This window comes from Megascapheus bottae, chromosome X (genome assembly GCF_031878675.1).
Source record: "Megascapheus bottae isolate mThoBot1 chromosome X, mThoBot2.hap1, whole genome shotgun sequence".
Lineage (NCBI taxonomy): Eukaryota > Metazoa > Chordata > Mammalia > Rodentia > Geomyidae > Megascapheus > Megascapheus bottae.
This window is the reverse complement of record NC_143547.1, coordinates 33,288,941-33,305,792: the sequence shown is the minus strand read 5'-3', so window position 1 is coordinate 33,305,792 and position 16,852 is coordinate 33,288,941. Positions and strand designations below refer to the sequence as shown.

At 41.2% G+C, this 16,852-nt stretch overlaps 1 pseudogene; it reads right to left on the bottom strand.

The window, feature by feature from the left end:
- Positions 1–1,278: 1,278 nt before the first annotated feature.
- On the bottom strand, positions 1,279–2,276 carry LOC150040784 (transcription factor 7-like 1 pseudogene; annotated as a pseudogene).
- Positions 2,277–16,852: the final 14,576 nt, after the last annotated feature.

Genomic DNA, 16,852 nt, shown 5'->3' with positions numbered 1-16,852 from the left:
GAATAGAATTATGCTCCTGATTTTCCTCTGATCCTATTTATTGTTGGTACTCACACAATCTACTGACTTTGTGTTTATTTTGTAAACTTTCCTGAAGTTTTTTTTAATCAGCTCTACAAGCTTCAGGGTATGATTTGAGGGTCTTTTTGTTTACTTTCCACTTTCTCGTTTTATCTATTTTTGCAAATGCAGTTTTATTTTCTTTTGTGAAAATAAGCAACTCGAAATCTAATTTGCTCCTAAAAAAAGAAAGACACAGAAGAAGCATGTGAGGTGTTGGTGAGAGGGCAGAGGACCTTAAAACGTGGGGATTGTATTAGCACAAACCCATATGACTAAATCCAGTATCTGGAAACAGATCCTGCTGTTACTTTGAGTCTCAGAGCAAGATCTCAACTGGTAATAGAGAGGAACACCAACTTCTTCATAGAGGAAATTACAGGCACCTTAAATGCCTTTAAATTGTGGGGTAGAAGGATGATCTTAGAGGACCAAGTTCCCTACTGTAAGTTGGAGGCTGGTCAGTATGGGCCATGGGAGAAGGGATACTGGTGGAAACCAATCAGGCCCAGGTGTCTTCAACACAGGGCCATGGCCTTACATTGGACAGAGGACAAGGAAAAGAAACCCATAGTGTTGAGCACCTGGTAAGAATGGACTAGGGAAGAAGAATGGATTCAAATGAGGAGGCAACTTGCTACAGATCAAGGCCCTGATGACCTTGTGGACCAAAGCTTAGACTGGCAAAGACTGATGAAGAAAAGTAAAAAGGTAGTATGAAAGTGTCTCCTGCCCAGATACATCCACCACAGCACACACAATGGAAATAACTGAAATACTTTTCAGTTCTCTTCTAATGATTTTGTACTTTTAAAAAACCTGAAGATCTGGGCTGGGAGTTTGGGCTAGTGGTAGAGTGCTTGGCTAGCATGCACTAAGACCGGGGTTCAATTCCTCGGTACCACATACATAGAAAAAAGCTGGAATTGGTGCTATGGTCCAAGTGGTAGAGTTATAGCATTTAGAAAGCTCAAGGACATTGCTCAGGCCCTGAGTTCAAGCCCCAGGACTGGCAAAAAAAAGTAAAAAAAAAAAGCCTGAAGATTGGCTACTGTTTATATCTACAAAATCTACAGTGCCCTTGTTACCAGTCACATTACAAAACTGTATGAATGGTCTGAATATTGACCAATGAAATTTCTTTTTTTCTGAATAATTACAACTCACTGTCATTCACATGATTGCTTGCATACCACATGATAGCTTTTGGGAGCCAGCTTACAGGGTACACTTTATTACTAATGAAAGAGACTAGGCCTGTAGCTTAGGAAGGGCCTGCTCAGCATGAACTTTGGCCGGGAAGAGCCTGGCAGAGGTGAGCAGAGTGGTAGGCATGGACGGTAGTGGAAAAGGTGAGGAAATAAGGGGAGGATGATGGCCTATTGATACAGAGGAACTGGCTTAACTAACAGAAATGCAGTTGTGTAGAAAGCCAGTAGGGTGTGAGTCTCTGGTTTTCTATTGAAGGAGAGGGATTGTACTTGCCCAAGTAAGATGTAACCAGGGCAGCTGATTAGGCTAAGCCTGCAGAGGAGGTAACAGGAGAGTCCAGCATGCTGCCTTTGGAAGAAGCAGGACTGTTGCAGGGTTTCATGAAGGACTTCTTGCTCTTGGAGGCCTGAGAACCTGCTCCCTCTTAGACTTTATGTTTTGACAGTGTCTGTAACAGCTGCTTTTATCTCTTCCTCTACTTTTTCTTACCATAACTGTCCTAAGCTGACCAGGCTGGGTAGAGCTGGGAATGAAGCTTCTACTCTTCTGGTCTAGTTCTTTGTACTTGGCCTGTTTTCCAGTCAGGTTGTGCTGGCTTCTTCCCAGAATTTGATTAATGGCTGTACTTTCCTTCTGGAAAAGTGGCCTTGGCCACTTGATCATCTTGGCCTTCATCTCCCTCATATACACCATGAAGGCACACAGAACCTTCTTCATATGTGGTGTCTTCACTCCTTCTTCAAGGTGACTGAGGATTGCATGCTCTCTGTGGGGCTCAGGATTGAGACTGCTGGGTTCTGCGTGACAATGAGGAAGATGATGGCAGAGTTAGGGATCTCTGAGGTGAGCAGGCCATGATGAATTTCAAAGCATTTACGGCAAAAGCAGAGTAAAGTTGCAGAAGCCACTGAGAGGGAGAGTACATGGGCTCTCCTAGCTTTGAGACAAGCTGGCCGAGGCTGATTGGAAATTTGTCCAGCAGCTCCTGAAGATAGTGGGTAATATGGTTACAGCAGGTGAGGGGGTGGAGGGAATCCCTGTCTTTGATCAATATCTGGGAAGAAATATGTATGAGGGCAGCCATGGAAGAAGTGCTTGTTACTCTAGGTGATGAGGTCTATAAGCGTGTGGGTGTGATATGCGTGGTGAATGATGCGAACTTTTTTAGACCACTGTGCTGGAAATGGACACCATGTGCCCTTGATAGTGGTATACTGGAGGGACCAGTTCATCTGCTGGTACTTGTGTGTTCCTGTGGAAGAGGTACTAGCAACTCTGATAGGTGATGACCAGGAAGAGGTAATCCAGGTATAAGTTTAAGAAATTGCATTCCTGGGTATTCCTTACTAAGGCAAAGTAGTCTCATGATGTCTGGAAAATGATCCAAGAATATAAGTTCATTTTTCCCTTAAGTCATCCCTTTGGCTGGCTTCTCCAGCTTAAATAATGAAAAATACAAAGGGTTCCAGGATTCCTATGTTACAGCTCCTACTCTACATACCACCTGACCTCAGGAAATAGTACAAGCTCTCCCATATATGTACATTTTCCTCTAATCCTAATAAGACCCTCAAGGACACAAATTATGTCATTTACCAAAGCAATTATTCAGTATTTACCTTAATATAAATATATAAGAAAAGAATTATAAATATGAAAAAGAGAATGTGACAGAAATATGATCACTACCTATTGTTGTTCTCTAACATGAGCCATTTTAAGGGGGAGGATATGGCATCAACACACAAGAGGAAAGAAAGCTAGGATCCAGGGACATGAATCTGCATGAATGACATATCATGACCTTTCCCAGAAAACTATGAATATAACCAAAACGTAAGGTTCTTCACCCCAAAGTCAAATGGCTAATTGACATACCCATATAACCTAATGAGGAGTTCATCCCTTTACAGTTCAGTCAGTGTGGCTTTATTGTCATAGCTGGTACTGTGATGTCTATAGAAGTGGGGATAACCACATGGTAGGGATGATCACTGGACTCTGAGCAGCAGAGTGGCAGGCAGAGTCACTGGCTTGAAAAGGCAAGATGACAGGCAGAGTCCCGAGAACAGAAACAACCCTGCAGCAAGAGAAAGTATCTGCTATATATCCTCTCCCTCCAAGAAAACTTCAGGAGTTTACTGATTACAAGCCTTTTCTGAAGAGAAGTCTAACGTTCAAGCCTGACTGGCTCTATCAAAGCACTACTGATTATTAGCGGATCATACCAAACTCAGAAATGACACACATTTCCCAAGCTACATAAGAGTGTTGGCAAGAATGGATTGAATGTTTTTACATTTACCATTGTACTTTTATGAACCTAATTTGAATATAAAAGATAATTAAGGTATTCTAAAGCAATTGGTTAACCTTTTAAAAATAAGGTATCATAAATTCTTTTTTTGTGTGGGTCATGTTGCTTGAACTTGGCCAGGCGCTGTCCCTGAGCTCTTCAGCTCAAGGCTACCACCCTAACCCTGGGCCTGTGTGCTGTCCCTGAGCTCTTCAGTTCAAGGCCACCTTCCTACCTGGGAGCCAAGCCCCACTTCCCATCTTCTAGAGGTTAATTGGAGATAAAGTCTAAGGTCCTTTTGTGCCCGAGCTGGCTTTGAGCCTTGATCCTCAGATCTGAGCCTCCTGAGTAGCTAGGATTACATGCGTGAACCATGGTACCTGGCTTGAAAATATAAATTCTTAATTGCCCTGTGCAAGCTGTCCCTGGTGGATGGATTACTTCTTCACTATGTGGAGACTGGTCTTACACTACTCAGTTTTAAATCAGGAGACTTGCAAATATAACATTGGTGACATGTACACAGACACTTTTTAAGCATCATCAATTATAAAGCAGTATTTCCCTAAATGATGTAGATAAAGTCTGAGGAAGTTACCTAAGAATGGAGTGATATCAAAAACTGTCATAATTTTTTTTGCTGAGAACCCAGAAGCTAGCTCTACCCTTGATGAAGGATCCGTGGTATGTTTTTCACAGACAAATAAAGAAGTTCCAAAGGTTAGGTAGGTTCCAAATACTTTACCATTCAAATGAAACTTTCAGAAGAAATGGAAGACAAATATACAAATGCTACTGGAAGAGATAGCTAGAAACTGCAGGCTAAAAGGCATATTTGAGCATGGTGGTACATACCTGGGCTGACTCAGGCTTTGGGTAATTTAGTAGGTCATGAGAGCTGGCTCTGATTTACCTATTGGAAGGAAGAGGATTAGCAGGTTTTCCTTATCAAGAGGCTCCTCTCAGCACTCATACTCAGTCCTAATGCCAGGAGACTGGTACTCTTCCCTAAGGAGATATATACACCAAGCATATGGGAGACAAAGGAACAGAGATGATTTTTTTCTGAAGTATGAGTGATTCAGTGCTGATATTCTAACTAATGTGATTAATCCTGGATACTGCACATCAAAAATAATGGCTTCAGTAGAACAACATGTGCAAGAGGCCAATTTTGTCATGTAATTAGTATAGAATAGCATGTTTCTTCAGTTATTCAAAAAATGTTTATTGTGGTCTACATTGTCAGGTGAAAGGATCAGATTACAATGGGAACCAGATCAATGGAGTCTTGAATTTCACAGTGAGGAATCAGGAAAATAAAATAGGAAACAAATAATACTCCAAACACATCCACTTATCACACACACACACACACACACACACACACACACACACACACACATAGCTCAATACATCTCCACATCACAACTCATTATACAGAGCTATAGTCCACACACAATTCCATACCTTACATGCAACTAGACATACTCTGACATAGACCACACATCTGTACACAACACAGACACCTCCAGATCACCTAGCCGCACCTCATACATGTGGCCGCACATTGCCACACACTTCCATATAACACATACAACTCTACCTGCTACACATAGCTCCAGGCCACATGCTGTCCTTATATACAATTCACATAAATCTTCACACAGTACAAACAGCTACACAACGCAAATAAGGATCCAGTTCCTACACAGCACCACATCAAACAAGCATTTGCACCCACAGAGAGCCCCACAACCAATGCAATTACACACAACATAAAATCCATAGGTCCATACCCACACACAGCCCAATATTCAACACAAATCTTTTCCCTACATACTGTCCAGATAACATGGAGCTCTGCATATAGCACACAGCTCCATAGCATTCACTTCTCCATTACAATGCAACACCTCCACCACACACACACACACACACACACACACACACACAGCTCCATCTACCACACAGAACTCCACACCAAAACACAGCCCCACAATGCACACAACTCTTTATGCTACAGCACTAAGTACTCTACAAAGAACTCAACAAATAGCTCCACATCCCACAAACACCTCCACTACAAACATTACCATATATCTCTTTATCACAGGAAAAGAAGTTTTGTCCACAACCAAACTTAGATCCATATATCACAAATAGTGCCCCTACATAGCTCACTTGTAGGTCACAAACGTCATAGCTTCACTACTGGAAGAACTCCACACTGCACACACCACATCGCAAAAGTATCTCCACACTACACATACAGGTCAACACTACACACAAAGAGACACAGTACACACAGTGATTCACACCCCATACATACTCCCCCATCCTACAAAGGCTTTAAAATCCATGCATAGTTCAATAATCACCAATATTTCATCATAAGATTAATACACACACACACACACACACACACACAAACACAGCTCCACAAGACACAGACAGACTACAACCAGCACAGTTCCACACCCAACACAACTCCACACCACATACACAGCTCAATATGCCACATGCAATATTTATTCCACACACAACTGCAAAAGCCACAGGCAGTTCCATAGCTATTGCAATGACACATCCCACATAGATCAGCACCACCAAGAGTACCATAGTCCACATTAAAGCCACATTCCTACACACAGGTTCTTCATACTGCTCCACAGCTCACACAGTTCCACACACCACTCAGAGTTGTTCTTCTCTCTTTCCTTCCTTCTTCCCTCCTATCCTTCCTTACCTTCCTTGCCTTCTCCCACCCTTCTTCCTTCCTTTAGTTTTGTTCTCTTCTTCTGTTTTGACACAGATGGAGTTTGAATGTAGAGCCTACTAGTTACTTGAGAAGCACTCTAGCAATTTAGCCATATCCTACATCCTTCCTGATTTCTTGTCTGTTCTTAGCAGGACCTCAGGTTCCTGTGTGGTTCCTGATCCTCTAACATAACTGGGATCAGAGATGTACATAGTGTATACATAATCAATTGATATGTGAGTCTCTATAGCTTTTTTATTAATAGGGCTGGCTTCAAACTGTGATCCTGTCTATCTCTGCTTTTTGAGTAGCCAGGATTTCAAGTGAAAGTCAACACATTCAGACCTAAGGAAAGCATTTCTGTACTAAGTCTATGTTCTCAAATGTCAAAAGGGGCATCTATCCACCAGGGAACATGACAGGATCCCACATATGGACAGAACATGCACAGGAGAAGCATTAGAACAATGCAACTACTGTCTCTGTGCTTTACAAGGAACTACACATTGATTTGGTAAAGGTACAAAATGGATAATCATTTACATCTTTTGAATTTGAAACAAAACTAGTCCAATCAGAACACCACAAGTTCTAAGTATGTTCAATTGTGTCCTAAAGCATCAAGAACAGCTGACGCTACAGGGTATGAAGTGGGCATGGCAGTCATAGGTTGTGGACAGTCCACCAGACGAGCCCTGGAGATGCAGTATCCAATCCCTATCATTTCCAGAAAGGGTTGAAGGGTTCTTGTATCAGAGCCCACTACTAGTTGTGCACTGATCCATTAGGCATTCTTGCTCAATTTCTTCAGAATCTGAGAATATTTTCCCAGTAGGAAATGATAGACCAATGAAAATGCCCCAATAAGGTGAAGAGATGTTGCATTTTTGGGTTCTTACGGGAATTCTGTATTGCGAGAAGCACCTGCAATCTTTTCCTGAGGCTGCTGTCCACAACGATCTTGCTGTCTGGATGGTTGACACAATCAGAAATCCTTCCCAAAGCAGCACAAAGGGGCCAGACCAGTGTGAGCCTCAGCCTTAGTCATGCTTGTCTATCACAGCTATAAAGACAGGAAACCTATTGACAAGCATCGACATACTGAGTACCTAGGAATCACCCTGGCCATAAGTTTGGTGCTAGTTTCCCTGTTTGCCTGAACGTTATCCATCTCCTAGTCTTGAGGTGGTCAATTCTGTGGTATACATTTATGGCATGCTTGGGAGAATCTCTCTAGGTAAAGTTATATCTACTTTACACTGAGTTAGTAATATTGTATCTTTATCTAGCCATGTACTATATATAGTGTAGGTGGGCATGGGAGTGGTACTGAGCTTGAAATCAGGCCTCATACTTATTAGACTAGTGTGATACTACTTGAGCCATAATCACAATTCCATCATGATGTATTTGTCAAAAGACAGAACACAAATAAGTGTGATGCCATAAGATCATAATAGAGTTGAACAACTCCTAGAATTTAGACCTATCATAGCTGTCATGATGTAACAGCACAACCCATTAGTCATGGGAATTTTGTAATGCTGGTGTAAATATGGCTACTCTCTTAATGATAGAAAAACCTAATTTGAAAAATTGTATCCCTACATAGTATTTGATAATGATACATGACTGTTACCAATTCCAGTGTTTAGAATAATATTCTTTCCTTTATTATTTTGGATTGTATACTTCCTTTTTTAAATAAAAGTTTATAGTAAGATATGACAGTGACAATTCAGCAGTAACTTATATCTCATGTTGACTTTTTGCCTCAATTGTATTGTGACGACAATCAAATGATGGACTTGAAGCACCAAGATTTGTTTAAACATAACTTTTAATGTTATAACACTGACAAATTGAATAATGATACATTTAACCAAGTATGTCCCATTAAGTGACATATGAATTTATCATCATAATGTCTTGTTCTAAGCAAACAGAGGATACTCAATAAAGACTGACTCAAAGGGTATTTTTAACACTCTTCTAATGATACTGACCTTTACACTGAAATCTGTCTACCTTCCCATCTCCTCTTATGTGCATCTGCTTGGCAGAGACATCCTGCAATTGAGGAGACTGTCATATCTGTTGGAGTCCATTCCCCACATTTCCTCTGTTAAACCTCTGCTTAGGACTTCCTCTTCAGCCCATAAATAAACACTTTTAGATGTGGTTGTTTAATGGGACCATATTCAAAGTCCAACAGACAGGCAACATCTATTCTAAAGTTGATTCTGTACTCACAGGCCATGCTAATGTTTACCAGAGTTGAAACAGGGTACATAAGCTGACTGGCAATAATTGTGTTGCGCACCCTGATAAAGTGCAAATCAGAGACCATGCTGCTAAACCTAACAGAGATCTTCATTGTTACAAAGTTCCTGCAAAATGGAGCCTTCAGCAGAATTTCAGGGATGGATGTTAAATTTGTAGACATTTTCCCAGTATACAGTTATTTTTCATCTTATCAGAGACAAAGAGTATCATAGTGTCAGTCTCCCTAAATTATCATTTAGTTCATTTCTCCAAAGTAAGAATGGAACGCGTCGATCTTCTTTTTAAGAGAGTGTTCTAGATCCACTATTTATGATTTATGATTTGAACCTGTGATCCCTAGACTTCACCAAAACTCTATGCCCTGTCATATAGTATGCAGTGAAAAGAAGTGGCTTCTTTCATTATGTTGTATGCCCATGCTCAATTAAAAGAAGTATTTAGTGGTTTGTTGAGAGTACGAGTATGCCAGGCACTGGGGGCTCACACCTGTAATCCTAGCTACTCATGAGACAGAGTTCTGAGGATCATGGTTCAAAGCCAGCCCAGGTAGAAATGTCCCCATGAGACTCTATCTACAGTTGACCACTCAAAAACCAGAAGTGTCACTGTGGCTCAAGTGGTAGAGTACTAGCCTTGGGCACAAAGAGATTCAGGGACAATGCCCAGGCCCTTAGTTCAAGCCCCACAACCAAGAAAAAAATGTATACAAACATGGTGCTCTTTATTTTGGTATCTGCAGGATAATCTTCAGGTTGCATGCTACCTGAACCACCATCACCACCCGTCATTATCATTGCTTTTACTTATAAGTGCAGAAGGTTCCAGAATTGCTTCCAGAAGGTTCCAGAATTGCTTCCAGAATTTATCTTCACTGGTGGATCATCTCCAAATGCTACAGAAACTTCCTGCCACAGAGGTGATGTCTCTGTGCTGGGGCCAGCCGGCAGCAAACCAGGGTTCGCAGATTGGGATTCCTGAAATAGGGGCAAGGACTAGGAAAAATTAAAAGAGAGACAAACAGATGGAGTTCGGGAGGTCTGCAGCCCAGGTAAAGACTGCAGCTCAGTTTATTTCAAGTTCTGACCTTAAATACTCTTCTTAAAACTAGGGAACTGCCAGAGGCTACATTCATACAAAATAGTAAACAAGTCACATATAGGATAAATGAGAAAGGATTAACATTGCTTAAAGTCATCCTGATAAGAACTGATTGACATTGCTTAAAGTTATCCTGATAAGAGTTACTTCCTTGTGTATACAGTTGTGTAGGTCCAAGGTCAGGTCCAAGGTCATTGACCCCACAGTCGGTCCCCAACATCTCCCCCGTCTCTTTTAAAAGATGCGGACTCGCTTGTCTTAGGTTGGGTGGATCGCTGACTCTGCCTTACCCGTCATGGGGAACTTCTTCAGATCAAGCTGAAGGCCCTGTCTTAGGTTGGTCAGAGAGCATCCCCTCTTATCTCGTCCTTGACTGCGATTCCTCTCAGGGGGGAATTCATCCATCTGGGGCTTAGATCTGCGGAGTTCTTTGATTGGTGACTGTTGCATATGTGACCATTGGACGGGTACTGGCCATAGGTGTTGATTTGTTCCCAGCCATAGCTTCAGTTGTCACTTTACTTGGAGTAGAAACAACAGGAGTTGGCTTGATATTGGCTGTTGGTGGATCTGAAGTGCTGGCAATTCCTCGTTCTTCAGAAGCTGCAGTAGTTTTCAACGTGATCTGTCTCTGCTGTTCTGGGACCTTACTAGTAGGTTCTTGAGGCTCTTTTCTCTGGTCTAAGTGCCTCCCTTGATGCTCTCGGAGTTCTCTCTCCAATTTACTGATTCGACTTTCTTAATGGGACTTAAGAGCTGTCATACAAACATCAAGTTCATTTTTTTTGCTGATCTAATGTTCCATTCTCCCCCTCTTTAAAACAATGCAATAATTCAAACCTAAATGATTTTCTTGATTAAACCTTGAACATGTTCACTCACTCATTCACACACATTCATACTCAAAGATTTTAAAGTGCACAAAATTAATATTGGCCGTTCATTTTCCGGAAGTTTGTGTCAAGAGAGCTTTGCCAATTTTACTCTTGCAGGTGAGAACCAGGTTCAAAACAAAACTTTAGAAAAACCATAAGGATCCATATTTAAAACTGGTACCAATTTCAAAGACAAAACTGGACAAGGAAAAATATGTAACACGAGCAAGACAGAGAAACAGAGACGTTTAAGTCTGAAACAAAATCAGATATTGACGTATAACAAGAAAATTGGACTCAATCAGATACACTTAACACAAAAAACATGAGCTCAGATGAATGTTTTCACCAAACAGCTATTTTTAGATTTAGACATGTCTTGCTGGTGGGACTCTCAGGCATGCCCTGTTATCCACAAGAAACTCAGAAGGGGGGGGGCTCAAGGCGTCCCTTGACCACCCAGGCCTCTGTTTTAGGCCCACAGTGCACTTTTTATTTATTTATCTATTTATTTATTTATTTATTTATTTATTTATAAAAATAAAACAAAACAAAGCAGACAGGAGGCCTTTGCTTTTCACTTGGGCATCTTTTACAAAAAAGGTTGTTAAAGGAAAACCACTGTTTCTAGAAAAAGCAATCTTTTTATCTCAATAGCATAAATATACAAATTATTAGGAATTGATGAAAGACTTGGGAGCCCTGGTTGGGAGACCCCCATGGGCATACTGCAGGGAGATCATGAAGAAACCTGTATTTGAAACTTGTAGTTGTCTGATCCTTATTAAGTTTAGTAGCTCCACTTGTTTTTCCAGCCAATAGGCCATTGCTCCACCCACGGGGAAGGGCATGCAATTAGACTGTGGCCCCTAGAATTGGGGGAGCAGTTCTATGCCAATTTTTTCATAACTAATGCAGTCATCATAAAATGCCACAACATCCGTATCTTGTCTCTCCCTAGAGATTATAGGGCAGGTTCTCTTTAAGAGCAGCGGCTGAATGGCTCTGGCCAGGACAAGGGGCTTACCAATTGCTAAGATGCTGCTAGGCCAGCTACACCCAGGAGCTGGGGCCTGTGGCAGTTTCTAGTTGCTGGGAACTTAAGGCCTGAGAGGATTGCTGATGAGCCAGGCTTTGGAGGATGGTTTTGGCCCAGGGCGAATTAGGCCCATTTTTGCAGACTGCTTTCTTAAGCTCTTTTAGGGTGGGTCTATTGCCCCCAGGGTTAGCATTTACCAAGCATGGTGGGGAGGAGTAAAATGGCGGCGTGACCCGCCCTTTCCGTTCAGGGGAGGAGCTGCCGCGATATGGCAGGTTAACCTCCTCTTCCGGTTTAACACGAGGTGAAGCGTGGGAGTAAAATGGCGGAGGCCGCTCTGCCCCCCAATTGTCTGCCGCAAATTCCAGGGTAGGAGCACTTGGTGAAGGGCTCTGGGGCCCAATCCCAGGATCAAAGGGGCCCAAAAATCCCTCCTCAGGGCGAGGCTCTAAAACCTTTTTTTTTTCTAAGCAGCGGGAGGGCTAACTCACCACAACTCTGAGCGCTCTTAAAGTTTCCTTGGCTCTAGATGCCTTAAGGACAGACAAGGTCAGATAGACCCCGAGGGGAGGATCCTCTCCCAAGTTAACCTTCCTCCTCAACAGGAGATCCATGTGGTCCCATGTGGCCCAATTGAAAAGAATGGCCACCATTAACACAGCACATGTTAAGGCCTCCCAGACCTTCTCGGCCTGGGGATCTGAAATCTCCATACCTCTGCTTTTAAATCTAGATGCTGTGAGCACCGGTTAATTTTGTAGATCTGACCTGTCCTGAGCCGCCAACAAAATATCATCAGGGTGTAGGGTAATTGTAAAAAAACAATCTTTAAGATCAATGATCATTTTATCTACATAAAAACAATTCTTGGCAAACACATTTGGTAAAGGCTATTTACAGCATACATGGCCAAGCATGCACTATTTACAGTTTCAAGGAAAATGTTCCTTTTTTGACCACAATTGCAATAACTACATGAAAATTCTTATAAAAACATGAATCTTCTTAATCATTTAAACAGTTCCCAACTCTTTGCCATTTAAACTCGTTAATCGTTCCCTCCTTGGGGAACTAAGGACATAATTCCTCCACGCGCTCATCATAACTTTCCTCCTTGATATTCAAATTTGAATTCTGATACTCAATATCTACTGGTTGTTGTTCCCTTTTCAAGATCTCACTTAGACTCTCTTGGGCTGCGGCATATGGCTCAGCCTCAGGTTTTTCAGAAGGGTCCTTTAATTCAAGATTAAATTTGGCACTCTCATGTCGAAGATCTAAACATTCATTTACTAAATTCCATAAAGTAATAGCCTCTGCAGGGGTCTTTTCAGGACCATTTATACCATAATAATCTTGAATTCCTTTCCCTACCCTTAGCCAGATTTCTAAGTTTAGGGTTCCCTCCTCTGGAAACCACGGGCATGCTTCCTCGATAAATTGTAGGAAACTCTCAAGCTGCCCTTGTCCCACCCGAGTTCCACAGGCTTGAAGTATGTCCCTAAGGACCTGCACATAGAGCCTGCGGCTGTCTTGACCCATAATTTTTTACTCCCGACTATACACTCTCTCGCTCTCTCACTCTCTTAAGATCCTCTCTTAAGAGTCCTAAGACGGGTCACTCACCACAGCGGGGTCCTCCACCGTCGTCCCAGATTTTCAGGGTCCCTGTTCGGGTGCCAGTTGCCGGGGCCAGCCGGAAGCAAACCAGGGTTCGCAGATTGGGATTCCTGAAATAGGGGCAAGGACTAGGAAAAATTAAAAGAGAGACAAACAGATGGAGTTCGGGAGGTCTGCAGCCCAGGTAAAGACTGCAGCCCAGTTTATTTCAAGTTCCGACCTTAAATACTCTTCTTAAAACTAGGGAACTGCCAGAGGCTACATTCATACAAAACAGTAAACAAGTCACATATAGGATAAATGAGAAAGGATTAACATTGCTTAAAGTCATCCTGATAAGAACTGATTGACATTGCTTAAAGTTATCCTGATAAGAGTTACTTCCTTGTGTATACAGTTGTGTAGGTCCAAGGTCAGGTCCAAGGTCATTGACCCCACAGTCGGTCCCCAACATCTCTGTTTGCAGAAATTACTATTGTGTTTGCCTAGACAGAGACATGAGCATGTCAACATACAGGCCTGGAATCTATTAGCATCTTGTCTGCCACTTTCTCAGAGATGTACCAATAGAGATGAGCCTCTGGATATGAGTACAAGACTACATGAAGATGCAGCTGTAGGAGAAGCCTGTCAGGGAGTATGTTAGAGGTGCAAAAACCACTGGAAACCAAATGAAAAGACAACACAAATTGGTGCCCTCTTTTTGAGCTGTGCTTGGGAGGATATGAAATACTACTTGGTAGTTTGTGTTCTCACATGCTGCAAGAAATCCTGGGAGTGCATAGTTTCTGGGGAAGCTCCAGTACATGCTACAATAAATATAGCACTTGTAAAAGGGCCAAGGAAATGGATCTCAGGCAGAACTTATGCTGCCTATGCGTTTAGTAATCCCTGGCTACAATGAAGTTGATTCTGCTCCATCTAGACTTAGAAACATACATTCTATCTGAAACAATGTAGTCATCCTGGAAAAAGCCTATCATCCACACTGAAATAAAGAACACATTATATGAATTGATGGATAGAAAATGACCATGCCTAAAACAAGAAAAATGCAGGAGAAAAAAATCTTTACATGAATGCCTTTTGTCATGCTATACATGTGTCAAATTTCATTCTTTCAATTTCAATTATTTTGAAATTTTGGATAATATCCTCTGAACTCAAAGGTACTGGAAAATACAAACTTCATTATAAAATTTCTCTCATCAAATTTGTATTTCCAGAGAATTCTTCATAGTAGTTAGGTCTTGTTGTAAAAGTGTTTCCCTGATGGGTTTACTAAGTAATCCTTATGTCACTGGGTTCTTACACAGGAATTCATAAAACAAGCCTCATGCATTTAGGTTCTCTAACACCTAGTGCACTATTTTTGTACATATTATGTATATGTTCATAAATACATGTATGTATGTACACAGAGAATATACCACCCAGTTTTGTTGTTGTTGTTTTTCCAGAGCTGAGGACTGAACTCGGGGTTTTGCACTTGCCAGGCAAGGGCTCTTTCATTGAGCTAAATCTCCACCTCCCACCACACACTTTTATGAGCATCAGTGAATTAGAATGCAGATACCAAGAATCAAATCAGATCCAAGAAGAAAGATATGGCTTAAAAAAGCTCTTTAATCATAAAGAATATTTTTAAAAAGTTCCTATCCAATGGGTTTCTAGGGGTTGGCCTAAAATCTGCATTCACCTTGTCACATCCATTGTGATGCCACTCAAATCACTCCCATGAAGAGAGACCTGAGCTGTTAGTCTGTGGGCCAATCTCTTAATGTCTTGTATTCTCAGTTTTATGATCTTCTGCTGAGTACTTCTTCAAATAATATTTCATTATTATTGCTCATATTCCATATTATTTTCCTTGTTGTGAAGAAAATGAGTATTTATAACAGGATATAAAATGAAGGAAATACTTTGTCTTTCAGCAATGCATTAGTAATTTTGAAAAATATCAGGCAATTAGGAGTGACATGATCTTATTAGCAACAACAGTTAATCCTCACCATAATCTGGTAGTCAAAAAATATGAGGTAAGTACAAGCTGTGTTTTGAATAAGATTACCTAATTATAGATTTGTTTGCCTGGATCAATGCCCAAAAGTTTGGATTCTAAATCCTAGCATAGAACCTAGGGACGCCACCCCAAAATACTGTCTTCTATGGTTGGCTAGAGTGCTTATGTATTCAAACATTAGATGAGGGAAGTCTATGTGAATGACATGTTGGTTAGAATGATAATAGGTATAAAATCTCCTTTGTATATCTAATAAAACTTGAATGGAGAGATTCTCTCTACACTGAGCATATGGGAAATGTAGTCAATGAACATAAGTTACAAGAGCTTCTCATGAATGAATTCAATAAGACACCCCAGCCAAATACTGGGTTCTACTTTTTCTTATTTCTGGTAAATATTAACCATAATTATCTCACCATTCCATCAGTCCTTGTTGATTCCACCTTTCTTCCTCCACCACCTGACCCTAAGGAAAGGAGCCTTAGTGTACTCTGGAAGGCTCAGGCATCCATGCTTACTTGGAAATATGAGACTCAATGATTTTCCTGCCCCAGCCTGGCTTTGATGTGTGATCCTCAGATCTCACATCCAGTAGCTAGGAATAAAGGCATAAACCATCCAGTTTATATTCTTTTTTTGCCAGTCCTGGCCTAGAACTAAGAGCCTGTGCACTGTCAGTGTCCTTGGACTTTCTCAAGGCTAGAACTCTGCCACTTGACCCACAGCACAACTTCTGGCTTTTTTTTCTATGTATGTGGTACCGAGGAATCGAACCTGGGCCTTCATGCACGCTAGGCAAGCACTCTACAACTAGGCTAAACTCTCAGCCCAGTTTATATTTTTTACATAACAAAACTGTGTGATCCTTAAAGTAGCAAATATCCTTGTAGGAGTTTCTTGAGAAAGGTAAAATATGAGCAGTAGAGTACCATTGAAAAATCATGACACTTTGTGAAGTTTCATGCTTCCCTCTGACAACACAGTAAGAACAAAAACACAAGCAGAAGGCCAATATTTGATTCTTGTTTATGTATTGTCATTTACATGTGAGTCAAAAAGGCACCTCCTTCCTACAAAGTACCATTTTCTCTTTGTAAGGAAGATGAACATGAAGACCATGTGTTGTGAACAGAAATATATATGATAAAAATCTTTAGGTGTTTATGCATAGATATTCTTTAATTGTTTGAACCTTGAAGAAAATTCTAGACTATGAAGATCTGTGTGGTCACAGATCACAGGATAGTGTCACTGAGTACTGAGCAACACTGAACAAATCTCTGAGTTGTAGGGGGCTATGGAAGCCACTGGACCTCCCCATAATGCTGTGTTCTCACAACTATGGAGCAGCAGTACCATAAAACATGGCCATTTTTGTTTGAAGGTGGCTTTACTTTCCCATAAGTATTACAAACATAGATATACATAATTTTAAATCTAGAAATAGGCTACTGAGCATTAATTTAACTTCAATCAACACAGGTAATGAGAATTATTAACAGTGTTAGAGAAACTGTGTCTCTAGCAGGCTAACGACTAAGACGAGAAGTCTAGAAAACAGCCCAGGCTCTAGCCCTCT